Source organism: Macrobrachium nipponense, chromosome 45, assembly GCF_015104395.2.
Source record: "Macrobrachium nipponense isolate FS-2020 chromosome 45, ASM1510439v2, whole genome shotgun sequence".
Taxonomy (NCBI): Eukaryota; Metazoa; Arthropoda; class Malacostraca; order Decapoda; family Palaemonidae; genus Macrobrachium; species Macrobrachium nipponense.
The window spans coordinates 15758754-15769776 of record NC_061105.1 but is presented as its reverse complement, the minus strand read 5'-3'; positions in this window follow the sequence as shown (position 1 = coordinate 15769776).

Below are 11023 nucleotides of genomic sequence, written 5' to 3'. Positions count from 1 at the left end.
TTATTGTTACGTCAGTAATTTAATGTATTACACAATTAACACAATCACATAAAATAATGTGATTGTGTAAGTAGGTGTGTATGGAGGTGATTGTGCGTGAGCGGACGAACCTTTGTAGCATTCAATCCGGAACTGCAACCTCTTGAGGAAAATCATTCAATCCCCATTTGATCAGATCGTATCTACCCTTTTTCAGAAGTGTCTCCCGAATCCCATCCGTAATTGAGCCTCGATTAAATCCTGCTCATTTGTCTGCCGTTAATCCCGCGATGTCCAAAGGAATAATTAATTCGACGCTAATACCTTATTAATTACTAGTCTCCCTCCCGTTTGGACAGAGATCGTAATTGGCCATTAAAAACTTTTTTTTTTTTTTTATTCAGTGACGATCTGAGTGTGGCTACTGGGTCTATCGAATGTTACTTTATCTCTTCTTATGCAGCTTCCTCCTCCTCCTCCTCCTCCTCCTCTCGCTGACCTAGTATTTCATGGGTCGCGCTCGATCAGGTGATGAAGTTAATGGGTCTAATTCAGGGGGTTTTCGTGACTTTCATTAGGGCTAGGAGAATCAGAATGGCAGTCGAATCTTCAAGTAGTTTCACTCGCGTTTGTTTTTTTTCTCTCTCTCTCTCTCTCTCTCTCTCTCTCTCTACAACACAACACAGTTTTTCTTTGATCGGTTAAACTGGCATTTGGCAACACGAGCCCTTGTGCAGTTGTTGGACAATCGCGGACAGCTCTCTCTCTCTCTCTCTCTCTCTCTCTCTCTCTCTCTCTCTCTCTGCGTGTGTGTGTGTGTATGTGTGTGCTATTTATCTGATAAATATAATTCATTTTATCACTACATCCATGTTCTTTGAACATCATCATCTGATATGGAAAATCAAGTCATTATAATCAAAATTGAACGGAAAACAATAGTAAATTGACCCTTACTGACACTTCCCTCGTATGAGAGCCGACAAAGAACGCCTCTGCAATGCATACACAAAGCCTACGTAAATTCTCAGAATGACATAGGCCTAAACCTTTCGATAACTGTTCATTTTGCTTACAATCTTCCTCCTAAATACGCATCGCCCCGTTGTTCTTAATCTATGTTATCAATGAATTGAAACCCAAAATCTATAGATATTGCTCCAGAAACCCTCTATGCGTTGCAGACATCAAGAAGGTTACTTTGTACCTTTTCTCCGATGCCCTGCTCGTTCTTCGTAATCGCAAATCAATCGTGGGTCTCTCATTAACGTTTTCGTGATGGGAAAACAGACTGATTCCGGTGTTTACACGAAACTAGGCGATGATTATGGCGAGTATTTATGTCTGAGAAACAGGAGACTTGATACCTCAGATATTAACGAGACGCAGGAGAGGGGAGTGAGGTGAGGTGAGACTTTTCATTCACTCATTCAGTATCCATTAGAATGAGGGAAAGATGGAAGTATTTATCCCAAAGGAAATGAGACAGACGGACCGACAGACAAGCCATAATTAGGTAGTCGGCAAGATCGGTAATACCTTATACGACGCCTAGACAGACAGACAGACAGACAGACAGACAGACAGACAGACAGACTACAGTTTCATACAGACAGACGACAGACAGACATAAAGGACTTAGCCCATAATTGTTAAACCGGCAAGACGGGTGTGATACCTTATACTCTCATTAGCGGTCTTACGATGGAAAGTCTACACCAGACTTTTCAGTCCTTCTGAGTGAATTGAAACCACCCCCCCCCCCCCCCCCCCCCAAAAAAAAAAAATCTTCTATGCCTTTGTCAGGGTCCTTTTTCTTAATTAGTTACCCCTCTTCCGGTTCTACAGCTTCCGTGTGCCCGACAAAAGCTGAAAGGGTCTATCCTTGACTTTACTGGAAAGAGGAAAAAAATGGAAACTTCATTCCATTTTTTGTTGACATGTTGATGTGTACAATAGGTGAGGTAGGTAGCAGGCGTCCTTATAGGGGAATAGTTTGCGTGCGCGCGTGCACACGCACACATATGAAAAATAAAAATAAATATATTAAAATAATAATAGTTAAAATGAAAATAAAATATTATGTGCATATACATACATGTGTATATATATACTATATACTATATGTATACACACACATACTCACACACTCACACACATATATATATTTATAATTTGTATTGCACTTTCATTAATGTGAATGATAAAAGTTCACGGTAAAAATTAAAATTAATTTATTGTCATAGGAATAAATGAAAGAAACATAACTGGCTCCAAGAGATTAATATCATTATTATTCATCATGTTGAGCTGAATGATAAATGAAAAATGAAAATCACTAAATCAATCATGTATCTTTGATATACCACCATAATACTAGATGGTAAATACAATTCCTTTGTTATAAATAAGGTAAATAATCCTCTATTCAACCAAGAAAAGATCTAATGACATATTTGATCACGGTCAGTAAGGGAACGAAATTAAACAAAACAACATGAAACAGAATCAATCTCGTATTTAGATCCCTCCTGTTCAGCCACTCCGCCAAAATGAAGAGGTTTGGCTTGAGTAAGTGAACAAGATCAGCTCTGCCCAAGAAATGCCTCAGCACATTGGTAAAAATCCCATTCAGGCAAAGATCCTGAAGGAGGTTGGTGTAAACGTAAGCTCCCAACTTCCTCTTGAGGAAGTACTCGCAGACGGCGCTGACGATCGAGCCGAAGGTTCCTTTCCCGAATGCGTGTTCTCCCTCAGGCGAGCCAACGACTTCCAGAACGTTCCTGGAAACGTGTTCCGCAGCTTTGGTGATGTACTGCACGCGGCCGATGAGGCAGTCGAAGATTATGAAGCTTAGGAGCGACACGGATTGTCGCGTTTGGTAGTCGTACTTCCTCAGAAGGAAGGCGAAGACGATCACGACCCCAGAGAGCCACTCGTATCTCCATTCCTTGAAGACCTCGGTGAGCAGATTACCTCCGGAAACCAGACTGCGGCGTTCTGGAGATGTCAGGTTGGATTTTGGACATTGTAGGTGGAGCCAGGCTTCGCCTCCGATACCCATCGTTGCCGTGTTGTCTTTAGGTAGGAGCGGTAAAGGTGTACGACCCTGATTCGTCGCCGTTTTGTAACTGCTGCAGGAACTGTCGTAGTCTTCTGGAGCCTGAAAGGGGTCGAGGTTGAGCCCCTGTTCTTCTTCTTCTCTCCTCCTCCTCCTCCTCCTCTCCTCCTCCTCCTCCTCCTCCTCCTCCTCCTCCTCCTCCTCCTCCATGATCCACAGCCGTCTTAGGAGCCACTTCGAAGCGTTCTCGCTCATCGAGGAAGGAATTCTTGTATCCTACAAGTGGAACCAGTAAGATCACACACGCTCCAAGGAGCAGATTTGCTCCCACGACGAAAGATCTTCTACGAAACATGATAGTGGACTTTTCACAAGCGTCTGCCGCACTGGATTAATTCCGAAAGATCGGTGTGTGTTTTAAGTCCCTCGAGGCAATTTTTTTTCTTTTTCTTTATTTAGAATTTTAAGAAAAATTTTAGGGGAAACTTGAAGGTTTGTTCGAAAATCACAAAACTGTAAAATAAAAATAGATTTAATGTACTAGGAGGTGCTGTTTTTCCTTTTGTTATCCATATATATATATATATATATATATATATATATATATATATATATATATATATATATATATATCTATAGTGTGAGAGTGTGTATATATATATATAGTATATATATATATATATATATATATATATATATATATATATATATATATATATATATATATGTGTGTGTGTGTGTGTGTGTGTGTGTATATATATATACTGCACACACACACACACATATATATATATATATCATATATAATATATCTATATATATTGATATATATGCATATTATATATATGTATCTATATATATTATATAATATATTTTATATATATATCATATGCTATATATATATTCATATATATATATTATATATATGAGAACAATAAGTTTTTTTCAGTTTTCTTTTTATATTTCATTTCAGCATTTGTTTTTTTTATTCCGAGAAATGGACGAAGAAAATTTTAGTAATTGCTGTTTTTTTTTTATTAGCGATATTGTTTGGAGGAACAAAATCTAAAAAAAATAATATTTTTCACATTAGAAACGAAACTCAGTATAGGAACGCTGATCAAGTTTTTTGACTTTAGTGTTTTTTTAGTTAGCGATGTTCTGAGGAGTAAAAGTAATATATATATATATATATATATATATATATATATATATATATATATATTATATATATATATATATCACACCAACCAATTCTACATTATGCATATATAGTATATATAATATATACATATTATATATATATATATATATATATATATATATATATATATTATTAACTTTTACTATCGAAAAAAAAATCGCTAACTAAAAAAACACTAAAATTAAAAAACTTGATCAGCGTTCCTGTACAGAGTTCCGTTTCTAATGTGAAAATATTATTTTTTAGATTTTATTCCTGCAAACAAAATCGCTAATAAAAAAAAACAGCAATTACTAAAATTTTCTTCGTCCATTTCACGGAATAAAAAAAACAAATGCTGAAATGAAATATAAAAAGTAACTGAAAAAAACTTGAAAACGCAACAAAAAACGCAACATTTTTGCCATCCAGTCTTCCGTCTTTCTCTTGCAGTGTAAAAATAAAGATGTTTTTCCACCTTCATGACTCCCGATGAGATCCATTAGCCCCTTCCCCTCACGACGGGATATCCAGTAATCCAGTACCGTGCGATTCCAGGTAATGAATGACCAGCATAGGTCCGCAGTATGATTATAGATATTTTCCAGTTAGGGAATAAATGGGTACATAAGATATCTTTAGAATCTGAAATAATTCCACGGCTTGGTTGTGTATGGGATGAAAGAAGGATTAAACTAATTAATTACCTAATGAGTTGGTGACTTCCTTCCACATACAAAGTTAAGAAACAGACAGATAAACAGAGCTCCATAAGTAAAGCAAAGAAGACAACATGATGCGTGAAAGGCTAGAATGAACAATGAGTGTGATAAAATTGTTGAGTCCTCTCTCCTCTATGGAAGCATAGTTAGGATGTTGTAAGTGAATGAAAGAAAATGGGTTGAAGTTGTTGATTGATATATATATATATATATATATATATATATATATATATATATTATATATATATGTGTGTGTGTGTGTGTGTGTGTGTGTGTGTGTGTGAGATATATTATATATATATATATATATATATATATATATATATATATATATATATATATATATATATATATATATATATATATGTATGTATGTATGTATGTATGTGATCTATGTATGTATGTAGATAGATAGATACATAGATAGATAAGAATACAATACATGCATTCATATATATATATATTATATATATATATATGTGTGTGTGTGTGTATGTGTGTGTGTATACATATATATGTGTGTATATGTATGCATTTGTTTGTGCATGTATCTTTATAAAAGACTTTGCACATATTTCCTTCGATATATGAAACAGAATGACTCCTTCTTTAAGATAAAAAAAGAATGAAAATTCAAAAATACCAAAACAATTATCAAACGACCTCGAGTTTCGACGTCAACTCAGTATTTCAAAATACACAAAACTTCATAAAAAAAATAAGAAACTCCATTCGAATTTTATCCCATAATTTCGCAACTTCCATATTGCCCTGTCAGTCAAATCTCTCAGTCTCGTACGAAATCATTTTCCGTCGACTTTCTTGAAGGAATAAGAATCTAAAAACTGCCTTTGACAAATTGTGAAAGTTGGACGCTCGATTTAAAGGTGATCATATTATTGACAGCCACCTCGAATGTAGCAGACGAAATTAATGGTATTTTTTAAGAGACTACGGATTTCAGAGGGCTACGGATTTCAGAGTCTGGGAAATTATTATATTTAGGTTTATATATTATAAATAAAAATTTATGCTGAAGGTATAGGACTAAGGTCTGTAGATTATAATTCAATAGAATTTTTATATATGAATTGAAACTCAAGGTAAATTACATTATTTATCAGTATGAAAAAAAAGTTTTTGGCCGAATTGTATATTTGATCTATAAATGATTAGACATCATTTTCATTCCTTTTGGCAACAGAATCCTGAAATTATTTCTAAAAACGCATTAAATTAAAACAGAATGATGTTAGTTAAATCACAAATTATCCGAAATTTAAATAAGTAACTAATTATTTACCAGAAAATATAATTTTGTTCGTGTAATCTAATTCCACAATATGATTTTCACTATAATTCACTCGTGCTCTTACACTGCGAAAGGCTGCTGCTGCTGCACTATTTCCACAGTTTAAAAAGGAGTTTATAAGCTCCGCTATTCCAGAAAAAAAAATATTCTTCTTGAAAAATACGAGAAAATAGTTTTACCTCCCCGACGCCCCTCAGAACTTTCAGTTTCAGTGATTATGGTCATGCTTGCACGAATTTCTTCCTTACTCCTACCCTTTCCCTCTCTCTTCTCTCTCTCCTCTCTCTCTTCCTCTCTCTCGATCGTCAGGTCTCTCGCTTTCGAATCTCTCATCATCGCTCTGCTCTCTCTCTCTCTCTCTCTTAGTGTGGAAGAGTTTAAAAGATAGCTAGAAAAAATCATTAGGACACTTTGAATAAACGGTAAAACATGCTCTTAGAGATAAGTGAGTACACGAAGTCTCCTCGGATGGACTAACAAGTCTTTGAGACATCCTAACCCTTATAACTCTCTCTCTCTCTCTCTCTCTCTCTCTCTCTCTCTCTCTCTCTCTCTCTCTCTCTGTTGCTCATTCAAAATTCTTCACAAATTTTACTTACGATTTGACAGGCATCAGTAGAGAATTTAGGCGTATCTCAGATATTCGAAGAAGTCCAGTGGTCCACATCAGACTTCTTGATACCTTGATTAGCTTGTAGCTTTCTTATCAAAAGTACAGAAAGATTAACAAATTCAGCCTTGTATTTAATAATCCTGGCGTTTTCCAGGATTATTTTCCAGAATTGTTTTCCTAATTATTTTCCAGGATTATTTACCAGAATTGTTTTCTTAACTATTTTCCAGGATTATTTTCCAGAATTGTTTTCTTAACTATTTTCCAGGATTATTTTCCAGAATTGTTTTCCTAACTAGTTTCCAGGATTATTTTTCAGAATTGTTTTCTTAACTATTTTCCAGGATTATTTTCCAGAATTGTTTTCCTAACTATTTTCCAGGATTATTCTTCAGAATTATTTTCCAAGATAATTCTCCTATATTATTTTCAGGATTATTTTCCAGGAATATTTTCTTAATTATTTTCCAGGATTATTCTCTTGGATTAATTGCATTTGTAATTTTCCAGGATTATTTTTATTTATCATTTTCCAGGATTATTTTCCAGAATTATAATAATCCTGGATTATTTTCATTTATTTTTTTCGGGAGATTATTTTCAAGAATTATTATCCTACAATTATTTTCCAGGATTATTCTCCAGAATTGTTTTCCAGGATTATTTTCTAGAATTATATTCCAGGGTTATTTTCCAGGATTATTCTCCAGAATTGTTTTCCAGGATTATTTTCTAGAATTATATTCCAGGGTTATTTTCCAGGATTATTCTTCCCTTGGCTGTTAATCTTGACTGTTCATATCTCTTGTAGTCGACGCTTCTTCCCATTTATCTTGCGTCCTATATTTCACTAAAGCTACGACGGTGCTTACTGCAGCGTTCATTCTCTCTCTCTCTCTCTCTCTCTCTCTCTCTCTCTCTCTCTCTCTCTCTCTTAGATGGATTTTCTTCCTAATTTTGTTACTTTATGAACTTACATTAAAGATTCATAAAATTTCTCTCTCTCTCTCTCTCTCTCTCTCTCTCTCTCTCTCTCTCTCTCTCTCTCTCTCTCTTATGACATTGAGATGAACATTGCATGTTTCCTTACTATCGAGGACCAATTCATGTTTTCTGAAAGTGTCAAGACCTAAAAAATTAAAAATATCAAGGAACGGAGATTATTTGCTGTTATCATAAATATTATATGGTGATATTATATTACTATATGGTATTTAGTGCAATATTTCTCAGATTAAAGAAATGTAATTAAGAACCACACGTTTTTGTCAGTAGTATGAATATATTTTATTATGAAATATATGTAAGTCCCAACTGCATAAATCACAGGTACCCCGTAGGTGGGTAGGGCAGTCAATGCACCTCGTGCGGTGCACTGTACGCATTACTTAAGGTTCGTTGCAGAGTCCCTTCGACCCCTAACTGAAACCTCTTACTCTTTCGTTCTTATTACTGTACCTCCTTTCATATTATCTGTCCTCCACCATTCTATCCACACTTCCTTAACAATTTTTTTTTTATAGTTTAACTGCGAGATTTTCCTCCTTTTTACACCTTTCAAACCATTCTACTCTCAATTTCCCTTTTAGCGCTGACTAACCTCATAGGCCCTAGTTCTTGGCCTTTGGGGTAATTCTATATTCTATTTTACGTTTCAGGTGAAACGTTTGTGTATAGTCACGTATGCAAACGTGTAATTATACTTACCTCCCGCATACACCAGACCTTGCTGGAAATTTATTCCTTCAGTGGGAATAATTTCGAACGGAGAATCAACGAGATTTACGCTGATTGGATCCGGGCATAAAAAAAAAAAAAAAAAAAAAAAAAAAAAGTCGAAACGTTCCTTTGAAAAGAAAAAAAAACCTATTGACGAACGGTTCCGATCACGTAAAAAAAAAGCGTGGGGAAAAAACACTCAAGGGGGAAATAAATCGATTGAAAACGACCGGATTCTTAATTGCCGGGAATCGAGGATCACACCGGGAATTGGGAATCGCACCAGCCAGTTGTGTTTGTGGATTACTGGTCTTTTTTTTTCAATGGAGTTCCGTTGTTCGTGCGGCGTCACTGGTCGTTCGCGATACTTCCCGTGTTATTTTCATTCCGATTACTCAACTGGGATGTTATTTTTGGCTTTTATGTTTATTGGCAATCCATTCGGGAGGTTTTCCATTTAAAGGAGACACCGTCACTCTTTTGCATACAAATCGACTGCCACGTGAAGGCCTGTCATTCAATATTGGCATTTCGAGCGGGATTGGATTCCTCATTGTTTGTAAGGGTCGAGCTTTGGTATCATTTTTGGTATCATCCAGTCGTTGATTTTTGATGTTATTGAGCCTTTGTTGTTACTGACTGACTTACTGATACACGTAACTGTATGTGTGTGTGTGTGTGTGTGTGTATATATATATATATATATATATATATATATACTATATATATATATATATATATATATATATATATATATATGTGTGTGTGTGTGTGTGTGTGTATATCTGTGTACGTGTGTAGAGAGAGAGAGAGAGAGAGAGAGAGAGAGAGAGAGAGAGAGTTTAATGCAATCAGATCATCAAGATTATGAGCTACCGTAAGCAGTGAAAACAAATTTTCGTTCTCAGTCTCATATATTTCCGGACAGCTTTCGTCATTGATATAAATTTTCACCTGCCTTTAAACGTCTAAAAAAAAAAACTAGTGAATCATAGTTATACGTAAAATTCATTGATCTTAAATCTCTCCATTTTTCAAAACGTTTTTCAAATAATGATACTGGCTCCTAAGACGGACTGACTGTGTTATGGTGGCATGCAGTCTTTAAATCTCCCTTTATGAAATTAGAATTTACTGCGCTACCCGCGTCATATTTTCCCGTAATCTTATTTCGTAACTTTACACACTTACTTTTCATTTTGAGCGATTTATAGTGGATAAAATCTTTGATTAACTGACATGAACGATAGTGTGTTTGTCAAAGTCCCGGATATGGGTTTAGCTCACAGCGCGCATGCGTCATTCCTTCGTGAAAATCTGAGTTCCAACAATCTACAACATCCTCACAACGTGACACTTTTATATACTTGTTGTCTTTATCGCTGCGCATACGCCATTGCCTCGTAAAATCCCGCGTTCCATAAGTATACGAAACCACGAAAAGCTTATACAAATTCGCAAAAGCCATAAGTCCACGAAATTACGAAAATTTCGCCCGAAATCGCAAAAAAATAAGTTAAATGAAAAAAAGCTGACTTCTAAAGGCGGATAATTATTTTTCGTTTCCCGGTAAAAACTGAAAATCGAAAAAAAAAAAAAAAAAAAAAATTCCAAGACGAATAATAACATTCTTCATTTCCCAGCAGCAACGCCAAAACTAAAAACCGGTAAAATCTGAAATTTGCCAAATAAAAGCAAATAAATAACTAAAAAAAAGCATCAAATTCAGAAGAAATTCCAAGGCGAATAATTACATTCTTCATCTCCCAGCAGCAACGCCAAAACTAAAAACCGGTAAAAACTGAAATTTGCCAAATAAAAGTAAATAAATAACTAAAAAAAGCATCAAATTCAGAAGAAATTCCAAGGCGAATAATTACATTCTTCATCTCCCAGCAGCAACGCCAAAACTAAAAAACGGTAAAAACTGAAATTTGCCAAATAAAAGTAAATAAATAACTAAAAAATCAAATTCAGAAGAAATTCCAAGGCGAATAATTACATTCTTCATCTCCCAGCAGCAACGCCAAAACTAAAAACCGGTAAAAACTGAAATTTGCCAAATAAAAGTAAATAAATAACTAAAAAAAATGCATTAAATCAGAAGACATTCCAAGGCGAATAATTAAATTTTTCATTTCACAGCAGCAACGCCAAAATTAAAAACCGGTAAAAACTTAAATTTGCCAAATAAAAGTAAATAAATGACTAAAAAAAGCATCAAAATCAGAAGACATTCCAAGGCGAATAATTGAATTCTACATTTCCCAGCCGCAACGCCAAAATAAAATGCTGGTAAAAGCTGAAATTCTCTTTCTTACCCCGTAAGGAAAATCCACTTACGAGACGTCTCCTCGTTTTCTTGTGAAGTGACGCAGTCTCCCATTAGCAAAACCTTTCCTTTAATTACTTGTCAGGATTTTTTTTTTTTCGT